Source organism: Phoenix dactylifera, chromosome 10, assembly GCF_051530095.1.
Source record: "Phoenix dactylifera cultivar Ajwa chromosome 10, Ajwa_hap1_PhDact_Kaust_v1.1, whole genome shotgun sequence".
Lineage (NCBI taxonomy): Eukaryota > Viridiplantae > Streptophyta > Magnoliopsida > Arecales > Arecaceae > Phoenix > Phoenix dactylifera.
Window position 1 is genome coordinate 15,877,042 of NC_143199.1, and position 9,393 is coordinate 15,886,434.

The 9,393-nt window shown below is 41.9% G+C and overlaps 1 non-coding gene across 1 annotated transcript; it reads left to right on the top strand.

The window, feature by feature from the left end:
- Positions 1–2,207: 2,207 nt before the first annotated feature.
- Positions 2,208–2,314, top strand: LOC120109313 (small nucleolar RNA R71). The gene has a single exon (XR_005510249.1). It is a non-coding gene; the product is annotated as a small nucleolar RNA R71 (small nucleolar RNA).
- The last annotated feature ends 7,079 nt before the right edge of the window (positions 2,315–9,393 follow it).

Below are 9,393 nucleotides of genomic sequence, written 5' to 3' on the forward strand. Positions count from 1 at the left end.
GTAGGTAAATTAAAAATTGGGGCAAAATCTCCCAAACCTGCATATTAGTAATTTATTGAATTTATTATTATTATTATTATTATTTTATTATTATTTTTTTAATTAGAAGATATTTACATGTTGGGTTGCCTCCCAAGAGCGCTAAGTTTTATGTCTTCAGCCAGACAAAATGTAAATCCTCCTTTTTTTTTCAACCATTATCTAAGAGTGGTTTTGGAAGAGTTCGATGAAGAACAGTCGGCTGATGACGATCTATGCTCATAAGGAGAACAGAACTAAGGGGCGCATGCTTGACCCCTTCCTCGAAATGGGCAAGGTAAGCTTCTAAAGGGTCCTTATTATAAGTTTGTAAGAAAGTCTCCTGAACCAGACTTTCAATCATGTCAACTTCATTGATTTCTTTATCGTCTGGTGGTTGTTTACTTATGTTGAAGACATTAAGCTCGACTTTCATGTTGCCAAAAGATAATTTCAGCATCCCATTTCGACAGTTGATCACAGCATTTGCTGTGGCTAAGAAAGGTCTACCTAAAATTATAGGTGTGTGACTGTCTGGATGTATTGCAGGTTCGGTCTCAAGGATAACGAAGTTCACAGGATAGTAAAACTCATTTACTTTCACTATTACATCCTCTACAATCTCCTTGGGGTACTTCACTGTCCTATCTGCTAAGGAAAGGATAATATTTGTAGGCTTTAATTCCCCCAAACCTAATTTTTGGTACACATAGTAGGGAAGTAGGTTTACACTGGCTCCTAAATCTAATAGAGTTCTTTGGATGATCGTCTCTCCTATTTTTATTTCAATAGTTGGGCAACCAGGGTCTTTGAATTTCGGGGCAATCTGTTGTTGAATGAGAGATGAGGCTTGTGCAGCCATAACAGCTTGCCTAGAAATACTGGTTTTTCTTTTGACCGTGGTGAGGTCTTTCAAGAATTTTGTATAGAAGGAAATTTGTCTTATGGCATCGAGAAAAGGTATATTTATTTGAACAGTTTTAAAGACTTCCATGATTTCATCAAAGTTAGATTGTTTCTTGGAGTCCTGAAGTCTACTGGGAAAGGGAACCTTGGGTTTGTATGTTTCCATGGGTTCTTCCCTTTTTTTCGGTTTGTCCTGTTCTTGACCCCTCTTCTGAATAGGGTTCTTATCGGATTCAGTTTTATTTTCTTTTTCATATTCAGAAAGTTGGACTTTATTGTCCACTTGCTTGCCAGACCTTAAAGTGGTAATTGCCTGGACTTCATAGGTCGGATTTCCATTAGAATTGATTTGATACTGACCTATCTGATCTTGATTTTGTTGTCTACTAGGGTTAGGCACTGGTTGACTAGGTAGTTCACCTTTCTTCCTTTCCTCTAGAGAGTTAGCTATTTGGCTCAGACTAACCTCAAGTTTTGTAATTGCTTGCGCATGGAATTGGTTAGTCTGGGCTTGGGCTGTATTGGTCTGTTGTTGTTGCTTGATAAAATCTTGTTGTTGTTTCATCATATTAGCCATCATGGTTTCTAATTGTGAAGGTTGCTGTAGGATAGGGGCATTATAAGGAGGTATAGATGGAACCAATGGTTGGTTCATTTGTGATGGACCTATCCTGGGGAAGTTGTTCTGAAAACCTGGTGGACCACCTTGATGCTAAATAGGTTCATTTTGCTTGTATGAGAAATTTGGGTGGAACCTATTATCAGGGTGATAAACTGGGCTGAACGAGTTGGGAGTGGGCTTCTTAAAGGCACTATATGAATTTAGAGCATTTGCTTGCTCGGCCTTTATGGTAGGCAGATTAGGGCAGCACTCCACTAAATGCTCCGGACTATTACACAAAACACACAAACTATATGATTCGTGATCCACTTTCATGACGGGATTTGACTCTTTGTATGAACTCGAACTAGTGGAAACAGTGAAAGCATCAAACTTTTTACTCAAGTTATTCATTCCAGCCACCAGATTGGACATGACATTTTTGAGCTCTGGGTCTGCTTTCATTTCATAATTATCTGGTTTTCTAGACCCAAACTCATTTCTAATTACTTCCTCACCATAGCTACTCCAATTTTGGGCATTTTCAGCTAAGTCAATAAGAAATTCATAGGCTTGATCCGGGGTTTGGTTCATGAACCTACCCTTGTGCATGGACTCAATCATGTTTCTATGTGCCGGAGTTAGTCCTTTATAAAAGAAGTGGACCAAATCAGCCTTATCAAGCCCATGGTGTGGGCATTTGACCAACAAGTCATGGAATCGTTCCCAAGTTTGAAAGAATTCTTCTTCAGATTTTTCTCTAAAAGTTCTGATGGCATCCTTAATTTTTTCTGTTTTTACCATGGGATAGAACTTAGCCATAAACTTCCTAGACAACTGTTCCCATGATGTGATGGAATTTGAAGCAAAGGAATAAAGCCATGCAGCAGCACGATCTTCTAAAGTCATGGGAAACAATCTTAATTTAATACCCTCTTCATCTAAGTTTTGATTTCTAAACGTTTGACAGATTGTCAAAAATTTGTTTAGATGAATATAGGGTTGTTCACTCTCGAACCCATGAAACTTGGGTAACATGTTTATTGTTGCAGCCCGAATTTCAAATTGGGCTGCATTATTTATTGCCAATACTATACATGTAGGTGGACTAGCGGATGCAGGAGCGAATAATTCATTCAGGATTCTAATATGTTCACCCATTGTAGAGATCGACGGTTGGTTTACAGTTCGCAGGTTATGATGAAAAGTTTTGTCAATCTCAGAATCAAATGGGGTTAACTTATTCCTTAATGACCTTCTACCATGCATACATTTTCCACAACTTAATTAGACTCAATTTTTTTAAACGAAATCCTAAAAGATAAGAAGAAGGGCTAGACCAAGATGACCCCAATCAACACCACACAACAATTTGACCCTATTAGTCTTAGAGCTAAGTGAGGTTTAGTAGCTTCTTAAATCTAGTTGCACAGAGACTTATCAGGTTTAAAAAGTTCCTGAAATTCTCTCTAGATTAGACAGCTCCTAATCTCCCTTTCAGATTAAGCTTGAGCTTACCAGTTAAGTGATCCAGTAACCAGTGACCAGGAAAGTCCCGGGGTGTGCGGTGGTGCCAGAAGGGATACACCGATACCACAATACCCGTAACAGTTCTCACTGTTGTAAAACTTTTCTAGACATCACCAATTACTAAATCCTCACTGGAGTGGCTTTCAGCCGCTTCTTTTCAAGAGCCTAATTGAGCTCGAAAACCCTAAGGCCAACGTCTAATTTGATTTTAATTTAATTTGGCTTAGGATAAGTATGCAAGGTGGTGATTTTTGGGCTAAGGACAGGTAATGACTTTCCGACCTTATCTTTTTAATGGGTTTTGCCCTTAATTACTTTATGCAAATGCTTAATACTAAATGCAGCAAATAATCAATATTTTTTTAAAGTTTATGCAATGTCATTAGGTTGTATTGATTAAATGAGCAAGCAATTTTTTTTTTACTTTTATTTTTTTTATTTTTTTAAATTTTTTTTATTTTTTTTATTTTTTTTATTTTTTTTTAAATTTTTTTATAGCAATAACTTGAATGTAAACTAAACACAATCCTTATGCGTCAGTCAATCTCCGAATGCCCGTTGAATAAGCCCTGGAGATTACTCCGTGAGGAGTCCCAATAGAGGTATGATAACCTCGGAAAATTGCACCCTATCAATTACTAGCAAAAATAATATATATATATTTTTTTGAATTTTTTTTGATTTAATTATTTTTTTAAACTTTTTTTTTAAAATTTAAATTTCAAATTTCGAATCACAGAATTCAAATTTTGAATTTAAATTTTTGATTTTTTTTTTTGAATTTTGGAAATTTTTTCAATTTTTTTTTTACTTTTTTTAGAAAACTTTAAATTTTGAATTTCAAATTTCAGAATTTAATAACTACGAAATTACTAACTAAAAATAATCAAAATAAGAAAAATTAATAAAAATAAAAACTTACTACCGGAGTGCGTTCATTCCGGACATCCAAAATCCAATTTGATCTTTGTGATCGTTCTTGCTTCTCGATTTGCCTCCCCGGCAACGGCGCCAAAATTCTGTTGTGCGATTCCTGTTTACCTAAAAATATGCTAAACAGATCGTTTTTAGAACCGACAAACAAAGTTTAATTTAATTTTACTCTTACCTTTCCTACTTGAAGAATAGTGGTTGTAAGAGGTCGATCCACAGGGAGGCGATTGGAGTTGCTTAAAAATAAAAACGTTCACTCGGATTCAAAAGCGATTTTTGAATAACAAAAGAAAAAATATTATGTCGGGGATGTTGATATGATTTTCTAATTGAAACTAACTAAAGAGAAGAAAGAAAACTTGCAATTGAATTCTAATGTAGAGTAGGGGTCGATTCCTAAAGACATAATATAAATGAAAACTGCACATCGTATAGCGAAGAAAAATTTCAAAATTATCTTAAAACTAAGAATTCCAAAATGCATAAAATGAATTGCAGAAATTAAATTGAAGCTTAAAACATAGATTGCATAAAAGATAAATGTATGGATTGCATAAAAGGGCAATTACAAAAATAAAATGAAGATTGGAAGCTTAATGCTTCCTCCTTCTACAAATAAAAGAAAAAACAAGAAAATTGCATTTTCTTTCCCTCTCCCTCCCACGGTGGGCGTTCAACATAAAATATAATTTTTTATTTCTTTCTTCTTCCCAAGAACAGAGCAATGCTCTGTTCCTTGGCCTCCACCCCGCACCTCAACCGAGCTCTCCTCTCCCCTAGCCGATCGCCCCACCTCCTTTTATAGATCAACCATCCCCTTTATGGCCAATGATGGAGAGGATCGTCTGGGATGCTTCATCTGGAATGGCAGAATGGATCACGGGCTGCTGGGATTCCGGGGCATGATGCGGGAGGGAAGATCGCGGAAGGACGTGAATCCAAGGGAGAATGGCTGGATCACGAGCTGATTGCGGACGGAATTGATGAATGCGGACGGGATTGCTGGGAATTTCGAATCGGAAGAGAGCTGCTTGCAGTCGGACGGAAGGAGCTGGATCACGGGCGGAAGCTTCATGGACGCCGGATTGGAAGCGGGAGGAAGGCGTGGAAGGAAACGGCTGGATCACGAGCTTGCATCACGGCTGGGACGCTGGGATTTCGAATCCGAAAGAATTTGGCTAGAATTTCGATGCTGGGATCATTGCGGAAGAAGAAGAGCTTGACGCGTGATTATTTGGGAGGAGCTGGAAACATTGATCCGGAAAGGAGGAAGCTGCGAGATCACTGGAAAGCATCACGGGATGCTGGGAGCTGACTCGGAATTCCTTCTTTGGACCATAGAAGCGTGGGATGCATCACGGGATGGACGTGGGAGGCTGAAGAGCGCTGCCGGATACTTGGATGCGGGAATGGAATGAGCTGTAGACGCTGCTGGGAGGAAGAAGAACAGTGAAGTAAAAAAAATCCCGTAACACTGTTCATATGAACAGTGTTTTTACATAACACTATTCATATGAACAGTGTTTTCACGGAACACTGTTCATATGAACAGTATCATCTCGGAACACTGTTCATATGAACAGTGATTTCAGCATGAATAGTAATTTTAGGAATGAATATTATTTTTAGCTATTCTTCATGGGATTGGAGATTAAAAAGTTCTTTTTCTTTGTGATGAAGTGAGAGTGGGAATCTCTATTTCGGAAGAGTGCGGATGCTAATCCGGAAAGGAAGGAACGCGAGGATCACTGGGAGATCGCACGCGGGTTCGGATGTTTGGGTGCAAATGTGCTTGATCAGATCATGACAGGATTGGGCCCGCACGGTTTGGGGCTATGATGCATCCCTCTAAACCCTACCAAATGCGCATTTAAACTTTAATTTATACTAACCTGTGTCAAACCCAAATATAATATTATTTAAGTGAATTTATTATTATCGGTTAGCAAAAACACTAATTTTGGTGACATGTAGTCGCACTTTTGTGCTCTCATCATGAAGATCAAAGCATGATGTGGAGACATTAACTTGGTCAAAGTCAGAGTTGTCCTAGGAGTCCTTGATTTTCTCTAATGTCAAGAGATTAGAAGACGTCAAGAGTCCATGAAGAGAAGGACTTCTCCACGTGAAGGAAGAAAATCAGATGGCGTGAAGAATTTTTGAAGAGAAGCCTTAGCGGAAGAAGGACTCCTCCTTTCACTAGAAAATCTGCACGTGTGATGATCAACCCTTGCTGATTTTTAGGGATCCTCATCTTGCTGATTTTTAGAGATCCTCATCTCCATGATTTGGCACCCCTTTGAGGAGTTCTACTTGAAGAAGGACTCTCATCATGTGAAGAAAATTCAGCATGAAGCCTTGACGTGAAATCCCTTGAAGACGTGAATCATCCAACGCATGAAGATCATCCAATGGTTGGGAGTCTTAGAGGGCATGTTTTCTTGGCGTGAAGCCCTTGGAGATTACTTCTTAGGCGTGAAGAATCCTTGAAGATTTTTCTTGGCATGTAGAGTCTTTTGACTTGGTTAAATCCTACTTTGGTTAGGAGTTCTATTGAGTCCCTAGTATTTGAATTTAGTCATGAGCCTAAATCTGAGTTTGAGTCATGTAATGAGTTTCCTATTTTGTTCCAACGTTCCATCTATTTAAAGGGTAGACGTTGAAGAATAAAGGCAGAATTAATTTTGATTTTCAATTGCTCTTGTGATCTAGAGGTGAGAAGCTTCTTCTTCCTCTTTGGTGAGACTCCAAAGGCTCTTCTTCTTTCTTGGTGAGATGCTAAAAAAATTCCTTAGGTTTTGGGTATATGTGAGACTCTTATATTCAGCCCATAATTATCTCCATTACCTTCAACTCGCAGCAGTTTTATTGTTATTGTTTCAATCTGTCATTCATCATAAATCCCTTTAGGTTTCAGATCTCAAACGTAGGCCTTGAATTCTTCTTTACCGCATCCAATTAATACAAACCCAAGCCATCACACGAGAAAATTAGAGTGAGAGATTTCTGCTGCACAATCCCAATCCCTTCCCCTACGTCATCAGTCCCCCTATCGCATTGTGGGTGGGTGATTATATTTAGTGGCCCCCACCTAGCCTTATCAAACCCTCCTTTACTCTTAGTTATATGAGGGTTAGGAGCTAGGGTTTGACGTGGAAAAATAACTCATCTCTCCATCTCATAATATTCTCTCATCCTCTAAAATAACTCATCTTTCCATCTCATAATATTCTCCCATCCTCTCTCTGTCGTTTCTTTTATTTTCCTTTTTCCAAAGATGTTAAGGTTGGAGAAACCCTACCAAGACCACATAGTGAGTGGAGTGGATATGGCTGGCAATTTATGACTTGAGCCACCAACCTGATTTGCAATCGACTCCCTTTAAGTAGGTTCTGATTTGAAATAAATGCGTATGGGCCATAAACAGGTTGACCTGACATAATCTATTTATTAAATGGGCCAGCTTTGGGATCAGAGTCCTGAGTTGTTAATTTGCCCCATTTAATAGTTGGATTGAGTCATAACCCAACCTGTTTAACCCATTTAAGACCTATTTAATTTGTTCACAGCCATTTAACTTAGTTTGACCCATTAAATTGGTTATATAGGTTGGATCGGGTTACCTATTTAATAAAAAGTTCGTATTGAGATTTGGATTTGTTGGGAAAAATCCCAAAGCACGTGAGCAGGCCGTGGGCACATGATCAAAGGCTCCCGACCTGGAAGGCGCCCGACCTAGAGGGCTCCCGACCTGGAAGGCGCCCGACCTAAAGGGCTCCCGACCTGGAAGGTGCCCGACCTGGAAGGCGCCCGACCTCGGAAGTCCTTCAACCTTGAAGGCCGGATCTCTCTGACCGCTCGCTGCGGTCACATCCCTCTGAAGCCCGACCAGCAACCATGCCCTGCCACCGCCACCAACCATTAATGCGCACGGCCCTTGCAGATCTCCGGCTTACTCAACCATTAATGCGCGTGGCCCCTACAGACCTCCGACTTACTCAACCATTAATGTATGCTACGGATTTCAAGTCTTCCACGGCAAATCAGCTCGGCCACGATCGATCAGCCGTGACAACTTCCTGATCCCGACCTAATCTCCTACGGCAAGGCATTAAATTGCACGATCCTACGTTGATTCAGTTGACAATGCACAACCATACAATCATTCCGTCCTGTCACATCACAGGTAATCAGGTGCCCTGCTATAAAAGGGGGATCCTTCCCACCTTATAAGGGGCTGGATTCAGAAACACTGGATATATCCTCTTCCCTCTTTCACATTTTGCCCCCTCTGACTTAGGCATCGGAGGGCCGGCGTCGAAAACCCCGACCACCGGCTTTTTTGCAGGCCACACGGAGGACGCTGCTCACCGACGGAATGCCACCCACCGACTCTCGCCGGAGCTCCACCTTCTCAGCCGACGGCCGCCCTCAGGTCCAATTTCCAGCAACAGTTGGCGCTAGAGGAAGGGCCCGAGTTGTGGCCATGAAGTTGAGAAATAAGGGAGCCTCTAATGCCTCCCGACGCCCTGCGCCGAGTCCTGGACATTCCGTCCAAAATTCACCACCAAGACTTCCGGCGGATTCAGTTCCTCGAGTTCAGCCGGAACAGTTTGACATCCTGGTCCAACAAGTTCAAACCCTGGGCGCTGCCGTCCAAAACCTGCAGTGGGCGGAGGTGCCACCCATGCCGCCTCCCCAGGTCCCAGTCCTGCCAGTCCTTCCCCCAAACGGACCGGTGCCCCAGGGTTGAAGCTTTCATGGCTCCTCGACGGCCAACAATGAAGAGCGAACATCTCCCCGGAGAGAACTATCGGGAGGTGATATAGACAGAAGGCTGCAACCCTCGGAGGCTAACTCAGCCCCGGACCAACACGAGCCAGAGCAGACTACGGTGGTAATCCCCCAGACTGGGGAGCTCGACAGGAAGGTCGAGAGGCTTGAGCGTCAGATCAAGGCACTCCACAGTAAAAAGGCGAAGTGCGAAGGCGACTTTGAGTTCACCACCAAGTCCCCCTTTTTCCGCCAGATCGAGGATGAGCCGGTCCCACTGAGGTTTAAAATGCCCCAAGTGGAGCCTTACAACGGTACAACTGACCCCTCGACCATTTGGAGAGTTACCGAGCCCTCATGGCGCTGCAAAGGTCCTCGGAGGCTGTGCTTTGCAAGGCCTTCCCGGCGACCCTTCGGGGGACGACTCGACTCTGGTTCTCCGGGCTAAAACCAGACACGGTGTCCTCCTTCGAGCAGCTCGACAGGCAGTTCGCCACCAACTTTGCTACCAGCCGACGTCAGCGGCGGACGTCAGACTCCCTCCTCGACATCAAACAAATGGAGGGAGAGTCCCTCAAAGACTACCTCGATCGCTTCACCGCCGCGACCTGGGAGGTCCGCGAGCTTGACCA